Source organism: Nipponia nippon, unplaced genomic scaffold, assembly GCF_047370975.1.
Source record: "Nipponia nippon isolate SJK-2023a ecotype South Korea unplaced genomic scaffold, ASM4737097v1 scaffold_1, whole genome shotgun sequence".
NCBI classification, from domain to species: domain Eukaryota; kingdom Metazoa; phylum Chordata; class Aves; order Pelecaniformes; family Threskiornithidae; genus Nipponia; species Nipponia nippon.
Genome location: NW_028262290.1, coordinates 94,144,988 through 94,155,515, shown reverse-complemented (window position 1 = coordinate 94,155,515; position 10,528 = coordinate 94,144,988).

Here is a 10,528-nt window from a genome sequence, read left to right as displayed (position 1 = left end):
GGCAGGAGAGGGCTGCGGGGGGAGGCTGGGGTGTCCCTTGCCGGGCTGGGCCCGCTGCCCCAGGCGGTGGCTGCTTTAGCAAAAGCTGGAGAGGTTCAAGCCTCTGAACACCCCTTAACTCCTGGGCAAACGTGAGCTGGTGAACAGAGGAGGGGGAAAATGCAACAGAAAAGCATTTAAACGTTGACAGTAACCACAGTAAAATTATCACCTACTTAAACAAAAAATGCACACATACATCGAAAAAGAAAAAATCCCAACAAACCCAGATCAACAGGGAAAAAATAACAATAAAAATAAAACAACCACAGCTGAAACAAAAGGCAAGCCAGTGCCTTTCTAGCTGGCTGGGTAATCGGGGAGGGTTGCAGCCATTGCGGCTCTGCCTGCCCTAATTCCTGTCCCCAGCTCCGACTGAGCAACCGCAGCCCCGCAGTCCCCGGAGGGCCGCAGAAAGCTGCCTCCTCCCTTCCCCGTCAGTGCTGGCTGAACCCGTGCTTGGAAATCGGCTGCTCTCTGCCAGCCTCCACCTTTTAGCAGCCTGGCTGGCTCTGGAGGGAGGGCTGCGCCTTGCTGCCCGCTCGGGCTGCCCTCCCAGGCGGTGAGACTGCGCCAGCACGGGGCTGAGGTGATGCTGGTCGATTTTTTTGATTTAAGGGGGGGAAAAAAAAAAAGTCCCTTTCCCATCTGCTCCTGTTCAAAGGCTGTAATAGGGAGACGGAGCGGGCCTGTGCTGGGAGCAAAAGCTTGAGGCAGGACATACAAAACTGAGGAAAAGCTGTCTGAATGGTAGTGAGGGCAAAGGGGTTGGTCCTTTTGGAGGGAGCAGGGAGGGATGGTATAAAAGTAAGGTATGGTAGGTACACATTTCTCGCAGGACTTTCTGGTGGCTACATCTACGCCTCAGAAGAAGCAGCGAGATGCTGTTGGTCCCTGGCTGGTTTGCATAGTCACAAATATATCTCTCCCAGCCCTCTTCCTTTCCAGGGCCCTGTTTAAATCTGTGCAGTTGCTTTCCTGCCCAGTGAAATCCAGTAGGCTCTGTGAAGGGCTGACAACCCAAGGAGAGAGAGGCCAGTTCAGCCTTCCTGTTCATCAGGGTTGATTCATTAATAATTAGTGCCATTAGGTGCACTACAGCAGTGCCTGACGGTCCCCATTACAGGAAAGTGAGCTTGTTAAACCCAGAGAGCCAGATTCTCCCTCTGTTACTCCTGCCTGATGCAGAGGTGGTGCCTCCACGGTGGGCAGCAGGAATAGCCCTGGCTTTCTAGGTATGCAGCCTCTCTGCCTTCCCCCTCGCTCCTCCTCCTCCTCCAGCTTTTCCCTCTCCTTCCCCTCAGCTGCAGATCTGCAGCAGAGCAAGGCCAGTGCAGGAGGTGGCTAGCAGGATTCACGGGAGGAGGTGGCAAATCAGGTTATTTTTCAGAGCCACTTCATTCTTCATCACAGGGCAAAGAAGTGGGTTTGTTTTGTTGGTTTTTTTTTTTTGCAGGGAGGGGGAGGTGGGCAAAGTGATGGTGACTGCAGAGGAGTCTTACAAAATCAGATGCAATTTTAGCTGTCTGAAAGAGTTGCTTTAGGCTACAGGCAGCTGATAATCAATGGTGCTGTTGGCAAATACACTTCCAGCTGGCTGCTGTCTCTCCTGAGGGACAGTTTCAACCCAAGGCCCATTGCAGTGGTGGCACAGCAAGGGGCTTTCGTTTGCTTTGGGCTAAGGACCTTCTGCTGCTCAGTTCCACCAGTGAGAAGAAAAGCTGGAGGTGATGTGGGAGAGAGACACAGCACTGTCATTGGTGAGTTATTGGCCGTTCCTTTCTCCTCAAATCCCCACGGTGGGTCTGTGTTAGAAGATCTTACTGAAAGCCCCATATTCCTGAGCTAAGGGTTTGCTAATGGCTGGGCAGGCTGTGCTGGCATAGGCTTTGCCCTTCAGGAGATACTGCAGAAATAGATTTAAATGATTCAAATGATCAGAAACCCAGCCTGTGGCCTCTGCCCTAGCTTTTTAGTTTTTATTGTTTGTTTTATTTTGTTTGTTTGCTTATCTCCTAAGCTGATATGAAGGAAAGATGGAAACAGCCTGCTGAAGGTCAAGGTGAGACTGACCATCAGTTCAGCCGAGTGCTGGTATTCACCAGAAAGCCATGCCCACAGGTGCTGGAAGTCTCCTCAGCAAGAGAAACAGCATTGCTGCAGGGGACAAACAGCTAGTCTTGGCCCTCTTTACACAGCACACAGCCCTTCTCTGGGAAAAAGTATCCCCTGAAGTCAATATGCATTCTGCCTAGGTAAGGATTTTGAATGCTCAATTTTGCCCCTGACAGGGATGCTATCCAAATATGAACTCCAGGTTCGTGCCACCAAAATATGAAGTGCTTGTGTGTGCATTGTACTTCGCACCTCCAGGTTTCTTGCCTATGATACCAATTTATTAAGGACTGTGAAAAACTTACTAAATCTCTCAAGCATCAAAGATCAAATCTGCAGGCCACCTCTTTTGCTGTGAAGCAGCAGACTCAAGAGTGGATGGGCAGTGCATCCTTTAATACCACTTTAATACCACCAATTTTTGTAACACTTTGAAAACTACTGGATATTCAAACTGATGCTGCCTAAAGCAGGGAACAAAAAACAAACCCCAGCCAACCAATCTGAAAAAAAAAATAGAAGAAGGAAGAAAATATAACAAAAAAGTAATCACCGACATTGGCAGGAATTGTTTTAATCAGATTTATCCCTCTTAAACCACCTATTTTGCTGCAGACGCTATCAGTAAGTTAACTTCAGGACCAGCTAGGTACATGGTCTCATTCTGCCAAATGCACCTCTTCAAGAGTCAAATCACGTGTCCACTATAGCATCTCTCTTTGTCAGAACTTCTAATGGTAGTATCTTAAGTACGAGAAGTTTTGCAGTAAATTGATAGTTTGGTATTTATGCTCCTTTTAATGCAGTTTATTTTCACTGGGTAGTGAAAGAGGTCTTATCCATGCCTGTGCTCCTTTGGGGCACTTTCAGTTTTCCAGTCCTCTGGCACAAGCTGCCTTTGCAAAGGAATGATTCCTGTAAAGCCACTACCCTGTTTCGTTTCCTGTATTCCAAGAAATCCCTAAATTACGTTGTCAGATGAAAAATCCAGAACATATTTTGTTAGTATGGAGCATTGGTCACATTAGTTTCGCAACGCCTCATTTAAGGATCCAATAGGTCAGAAAATTGTCCTAAGCTTTGCTTTTTATTGAGGCTTAATAGGCACCCTTGTCCCTTTTACTAGGCCTGTGATGCAAGACTTGGTTTTGTTCTGTTGCCAAGACATTTCATTTGGTCTCCCTCACCCTTGCTTCCACTGTCTATTAAATGGGAGTAGCACTTAGAGATCTTTGGTGAGTGAAAAATGCTACGTGAGGAGGTAGGCATTGTTAATTAGAATGATCTTATTTTATCTTTTAGCTTTCATCAGAAGAAAAACATCTGGATTGAAATGACAACAAAAAATAATAGGTAAAGGATGCTTCCCTGTGGCTTCATAGATGTGCTGTGTAACAGAAAACATTCAGCCCTGGGTGCACAAGAGTTGTGGTTCACGTCTCCCTCCGAAGAGCCCTCATTTTAAAGAATGTTTCACCATACCTACCTAATGCAGATGCTGCGCTGCAGGCGTTTCAGGCTGTGAATTTCAGCCTGTGCCCTTGGCTAGGCTGTTGAGGACAAGTTGCAATACCTGTCCTTCTTGCAGGGATCCCAGTCCGTCTTCGGCCATGTCACTCACTGCTGGTGAGCTCCCTGTTTTGCTGTGCATCAAAGGTTCATTTCGTTCCCTTCCCTCCCTTTTCTTTAGGTGTCAGTGATTTGCGCTGTCTCCACCTAAATCAGAGATCTGGCACATCAATACTTAGAAGCCTTAGGAGAAGAAGAAAACATCAATATTTCACCGAACACACAAAGTTGCACAACTCCCCAGTCTCCATTTTAATGTCAGCTGTGGTTAGTTTGGGTTTTTTTCCATAAGCTGAGTGATTTCAGCTTCTCTTTGAATCCCACCTGTGCGAATAGCTTGGTTTTCTCCATTGCTAGTGTTAATAAGGAACTGTGAGGAGCTCGTTCAGGCTCACTAGTCAGGCAGTCCTGAGGTGGCTGACTTTCTAGGAAAAGCCACAGCAGGAATAAGCAAGAGCCGGCCTATGCACCAGGCACAGCTTTTGCTGGTCTTTAGCTTATGCTCCGACTCATGCTCCTGTTAAACCAATTGCCATTAGCAACTGTAATATAGAAAAATGCAAAGAAAAACGAACTGGACGCTTAGTCATGGAGCTGCGCTTAGAAATGATGGCCCATTATAAGGCAGCTTCACCAACTACAGAGGAGCTGTGCCAGCTCATGGCAATTTAGGACTTGCTCCACTCGTGTTAGTCCGTGGTCTGAAGTTTCCAAACTTGTCCTTTGTGTGAACTAGATCATGAGAACAGGGATATCGGAGTCACAGGGAAGTCGAGCAGAGTTCTGCATGAGTACCGGTGTGAGAAGGAGCAGCAATTACCTCTAAATTCACTCTGCCAGCCTGTCGTTTCTGAGCTCTCCCCCTGCTGCTCTGTAACTGGAAGCCTTATGCTCTAGAAGAAGGGGAGATGAACATTTTGCTCATGCTCATATTAATCAAGTCGTCTTGTGACCTGCTGAATCTGTGAAATTGTATCTCCTGTGGTGTTCAGTGGTAATAACTGTCTCTTATGTGGACTCTCTAGTGTCTAGTAATACAGTTGTGTTTCTGCAGTGGATGCACTCCCAGGGTTTTTTCTCCTCTGCCTGCCTGCTTTCACAGCACTTGTAGGCAGCTCAAACCTTTGAGGCTTCCATCCCCTGTCAAGTTTTGTCAAACTCAGCTCACAGGCTCAAAAAATTATTTAGGAGGGACTGACTGGCACTTGCACAGACAGTGTGATCTCATAAGATTCCTTTCCTTGGGAAACTAGGCTACCAACCTAGCAACGAGGGAAAAAAATTGCCATCCTGCTAGCAAAAAGGACCTAAACACTGGGAGGAAAGAGGGAAGGTGGGAGAGGAAAGTGAAGCTGTTTTGAAGGGAAAAAAAAAAAAATCACTGCCTTGTGGCTGCAGAGCTCTCGCACACTTAAAGGGCCAACCTTGGAGAGGCACGGTGGAGAAAATATTTTCCAGGAGATGGCAAGATCTCTTGCAAAAATTAGGAGGGGAGAGGAATCACCTGGATTCATCTCACCACCAGGCATCCTAAATGGATATTTATATGGTAAGGATTGTCTCCGGTGGTACCCGTTTCTCTCTACTGACCAGAAGAAGACACAGACACTACTAGCATGCAACCCGTGTGCCTGCAGTATCTGAAGTGAGGTGGGTCCTATCGCAAAGGGAGTGATCCTCTTACCACTCTCTCCTTCAGACCAGAGTTTTCCATGGTGCTGCTGCAGGGTTTGTTACTCCGTGTACCATGTTTGTATTTTAGAAAAGCTGCTGTGTGTCTTAATAGCCGCTGATGTATGCATGGTTTTACTGGGCATTTATAAGCACTTATCCTCTGTGCACTAAAACCTTTCCTGTCCTTGTAACTTACGGAATAAAATCCTTTAAGTGAGCTTTAATGATTCTAGTACTACTTCTTTACAAATTAGAGAGCTGTCATCCTGTTTTTATTTGATATCACACACTGTTTGAGGATGTCAAAAGTATTATAGTGCATGCCCATATAAATTGATATTTAATTTCAGTAATTATAATGTCACTAATTGTATTTTTGCACCTGATGCAATTACTGACATTCAGCTTTTGAGCTGTGCTTTGTTCTTTCTAGATTTAGGTGTTCCTTACTCTTTAATCTTCCCCACCTACAGTAGATCATACACACAATGAAACTCGGAAATAAAAGCTTCCCATCAATTGTTGTGTGCCAAACTCACAGGATGGTTTGAAACTCTGGGTGTACCCAGAGTGCAGGATGTGCTCAAAACCCCACTCCCTACTACTATGTCATTTTTATGAGGCTTAGAGGGTGTTATCCAAATGTTACACAGTGCTTAAGTGCTTGTACTTGCCTATTGCTAAAGGCCTTCCATTTGCAATTTTTAGAGGGCTTTTTTGCTTGTAGCCTTTCATTTAATAACCCCTGGGGCTGCTGTCGTAGCCCCTTGGCCTGGTATCTCAATGCTCTTCTCCTCATGGCCTTGCACAGGTGCATTCGCTATGGCGTAGTCCCCGAGACAGGGCTTGCTGCTCGCACCTCAGCCACCCTTCTGTCCTCTTCTCCTCTACCTTCTCACCGCGTTGCTGTCGAGTTACAATCTCTAGTCTGCACTGAGGTTCCCATACCCTGTCCACTTTGTGGTTTCTAGACTGATGACTCCACATTGGAACAAATATGACAGGTAATGAGTAAATAATAGTAATTTTAATATATTATAAGTATTACCTAATTACAGATGTGTGCAAGGCTTAGCAGCCAATTAGCGTGCAACATTTGTACCTAATTAAGCATAATCCGGTCAGTGCCAGTGTTGTCATCAGACAAAGATCACTGAAAGGCAACTTGAGCAGGCTTTAATGAAGGGTATAATTTTACCAGGGGAAAATTACAGGGTGTGGTTGTTGATATGAGCGTGATCCCCTGCTGCACTGGAGCAGACACCCAGGAGAGGATGTTCGCCTGAGGACTCCTGACTGCATATCTTCTTGGCTGGCCACTGGGTACAATTTTCCTTTTAACCTTGAATTTGATGTACAAAACCGGTGGATAAAGCATGTGCTTTGTGCCTGTCAACCTGCCTCAACTTTCTTTGTGGTAAAGCACAAAGTAAAAAATCATCTGGGCCATGGAATTCCTGCTCTGTCGCAGCAGAGTTTGAGGTCCGTGATCCCTCTTCTCAAAGATACCTAAGACCCGTTGGCCTCTGGGTTATAGTCCACACAGAAACTTGTTTTGGTTCAATTTCGTTAATAGAAAACCTTTTGTGGACAGCACATCTTCATCATTATTGCCATGTGTCAATATTATTGTCATCTATTATTTCACTTCAGGAGTGGCTTTTATTATTTTAGCTTGAAAACTGTTCCCAACTGTCTTAAATTAAACCAACATAAATTTAATTTAACCTGAAGGGAATGATTACCTCCCAGACAGACTGCTGTGCTTCTCTCTGCTGCTAGGAGTACGTGGTGCCACAGGGTTTTGTGTCCTATGACAGACCCATGGCTGCATCCGGGCTGGAGAGTCCCCATGGCAATGATCACTGACTTCACTCAGTCTTGCTGTTTTAGCTCATCTGCAAAAACAAGCCCTTTGACTGAGTGACCAAATTCACCGCTTGGTACAAGTGTATATGCTCTATAGACCAGATCGTAACAGCGGGGCCTGAGCTGGGTGCCTGGTGAGTGATGAGGTACCACGGCAGTGGATAGGTATTATGCAAACTGCTGCTTGTACGCTTTTGCATAAACCCTTATGTTCCAGCTTCTTTGGAGCAAAGACCAAGAGGTCTGCAGAGATGCTATCTTGGAAGAAAAAAACTGAGACAACAAGAAAAGATAATTTACACCGAAGTGTCTGGAGAACTCAACCTTAACAACAAGGTGAGTAACCTAAAAGAGGACCTACAGCCCTTAAAACAAACACATCTGAACAAAAAACCAAAATCAGCCTCCTTACCTCAAGACACCCACTGCCCGGACATTCCAAGCAGTGTCTCCACAACAGGCATCCAGGCAGCCATCAGAAACATGGCTTATGTCTAGTGACTTAAAAATCACCAGCAAGGGTGATTCCATACCTCCTCAGCCTCTGTTGGTGCTGCACTTTCTTCACAGTCAAAGATATCTTTCTCCTAAGCCCAACCTGAACTTTCCAGCTTTAGAGGTGACTGTGAACAGGTTGGCCAAACATCTGTCAGGAGTGGCTTGGACCAGACATGGACATCAAGATCTCTTGTGGGCTTCTCCAACCCTCTTTCATGACTTTCTAGAATTCCAGTATGATAAATGAACAGCTACAGGAAATACTTGTTCTTTTAAAATACTTACTCTTTGCAGTGCATGTTCTTTTCATTAAATAAACAATATTATTTGGTCATCAACCATTACCACCACTGAATCTATGAAAATGTTTGCTGACCTGTATAAAACCAGGATGGGTCAGCTTTTCTGAAGTCTTACTGGGGCAAAGACTTCCAAACAAATACATGAGGTTGCTCTTGCACTGAAAAGTCAGCATATGTTACTTTGGGACTGGTGAGATGAAAGAAGTCCCAAGACATGAAGCTGTGTTGGACATCTGTGCACAGCTTGCTAAGTATGTAAAACAATGAACACTGAAACAGTTAGCAGTACTGTCATTTAAACTTGCCATCATTATGTTTCAGAGTTAACCCAACCTTAGATACAGCTATGCAGGGAGGGAGTTTACAAGGAAGCCAGTGACTGATCTTGCTGACATTTGGACTAAAGCCTGTCTAAACTTCCTGTTCCTCAGGACACCTTATGCTAGTTGGGAACAAGTGAAAACCATTTTCCACTGTTTAGGCTGGCATCCCCAGGCTGATGTCCAGGCAGGAGAAGCAGGGAGCTGGCATGCTCAGAGATGTGCAACGTGGGTGCCTCCTCCAGAGACATGCCAACCGCTGGCTGCTGCTGGCTTACGGCAGAAGACAGAGTGGCAGAGACACCCATCCTGCTGGGCAGTCTGACACGTGCCAGGACTGACTGTGAAACATTTCTCTGCTGGTAAGTGTTGAGAGCTTCCCTGTGTTTATGCAATGTTAGCAAATACTCCGATCTCTTATGTGCCAAGGGGGCCACCGGAAAAAAAGCTGCTATGGTATCACTTTAGGTACCAGCCATACAAGCATAGCCTCCTTCAGGCTCTGGCCCCCTTCTTGCCTGGTGGCATCCATTCTCTACAAGGTCAGAGAAACATCTGTAATCCAAGAGGACAAGTGGTTGGTCTCTCTCAGTTGCTGGCTTGGGCAGAAGGGATGTCCTCTCAGTCGGATCTACCATGTCCTCAACCGGCCACCCTTCTCTCCCATGGCTTTTTTGCAGCACACCTTTCCCCAGCAGCTTTATAAACTATATTCCCCTCATCAGCCATAAATGTGGTCAGCTGAGACCTCCAAACGTCAAACCTTATACTAGGGATGGTGTCTCCTGGCAGCATGTCCTGGAGAGCTGATGGGCTCCCAGCAAAGGGAGCAGATTATAAGGCAGTGGAGCTTTAGTATTACACTGTGACAGGCAAAGTTCTCTATCTCGGGTTACTTACAGAAGCTGCTTCAGAAGATAAAGGTGTAGGAGGAAACACAGTCAAGAGGAAAAGGCTTACCCTGAATATTTCCATTCAGGGTACAGGAAAGCTGCTTGGTGACATGCAGAAGATGATTGCTGCAATTTTCTATGTAAACAGCACTTGGCTTTAGCATGTGGATTCAGCACCTTGCTCGGAGGAGCTGGGGGTCAAAATTGACCTGCACGCACTCTGCATTTGGCACTGAGAAAAGAAAGTCCTTGGGGATGTGGAGCCCTGAGATGGAGATTTAAGTAAGTATTTAAAGGTCAGACAGCAGCTTTGGCAACTCATTTTAGCTCTTTTCGATTGACACGTTCCTAAAATGGGCGTAGTCTCTGGATGCACCTGTTAAAAGAGTATAGTGCGAACAAAATCTTTTATGACCATAAAAGTAGAGTTCCAAGTCACATTATATCTTCGGAGAAACATAGCCTTGGAAGGCAAATTTAGAGCAAAAGAATACACTGACCGCAGCTGGGAGTATTGCGTTTAGTAATGGAGATGACCATGTGGAAGCTGTCTGAGGAACACACAGAGTATATATTCCATATGTTATTTTCTAGGTCAGTGAAACTCCAAACACAAAATGCAACCATCAGGAAGTTTCCTTGGGTTTGTGGCACTGATGGAAATTCCGAGTCCCTCTGGGCTTGATTTTCAAAAGTACCAGGTTCTCTCAGTTCCCAGTGTTATCAACTGGAGCTGTGGCTGCTGATCTTCAAGCTTAAGCAAAGGCTAAGTTACAGACTTCAAGACACTAATGAAATATTTCGTTCTTAGCCTGCTGTGCAGGTATGGGTCAGCTGTAGCTTTTAGTCCCATGTCTTAACTGCCTCAGGGTTGGATTGATGGGAAGGTTATTTTTGAAAGAAAAAAAAATAATGATCATGTAGAAAAAAACCCTGTGAAAATAGTCTTAGGCCATTTTGGGTGTGTTTTGTGCTGTATCCCACCACCTTTACCTGTCCTCCCTGAAATGCAGGCTTAGTTGTATGCACTTGTATTCTCTGAAGCTAGTTTTTGTTCTCAGACTTAACCAGACTCTCTTAGGTAATGTTTTTTCACTTGCATTGTCAGGCAAATTCTGACACAGCTCTTCAGCAGGTGGAGGGTCTTGTTCTTAATCTCCCCTAAAAACAGCTGATGGGGCAATGCTAGATAATCCAGGTCCTCAAGCAAGTTTCGGATGCAGGGCTGCAAATTATTCCTCGAGAAGTT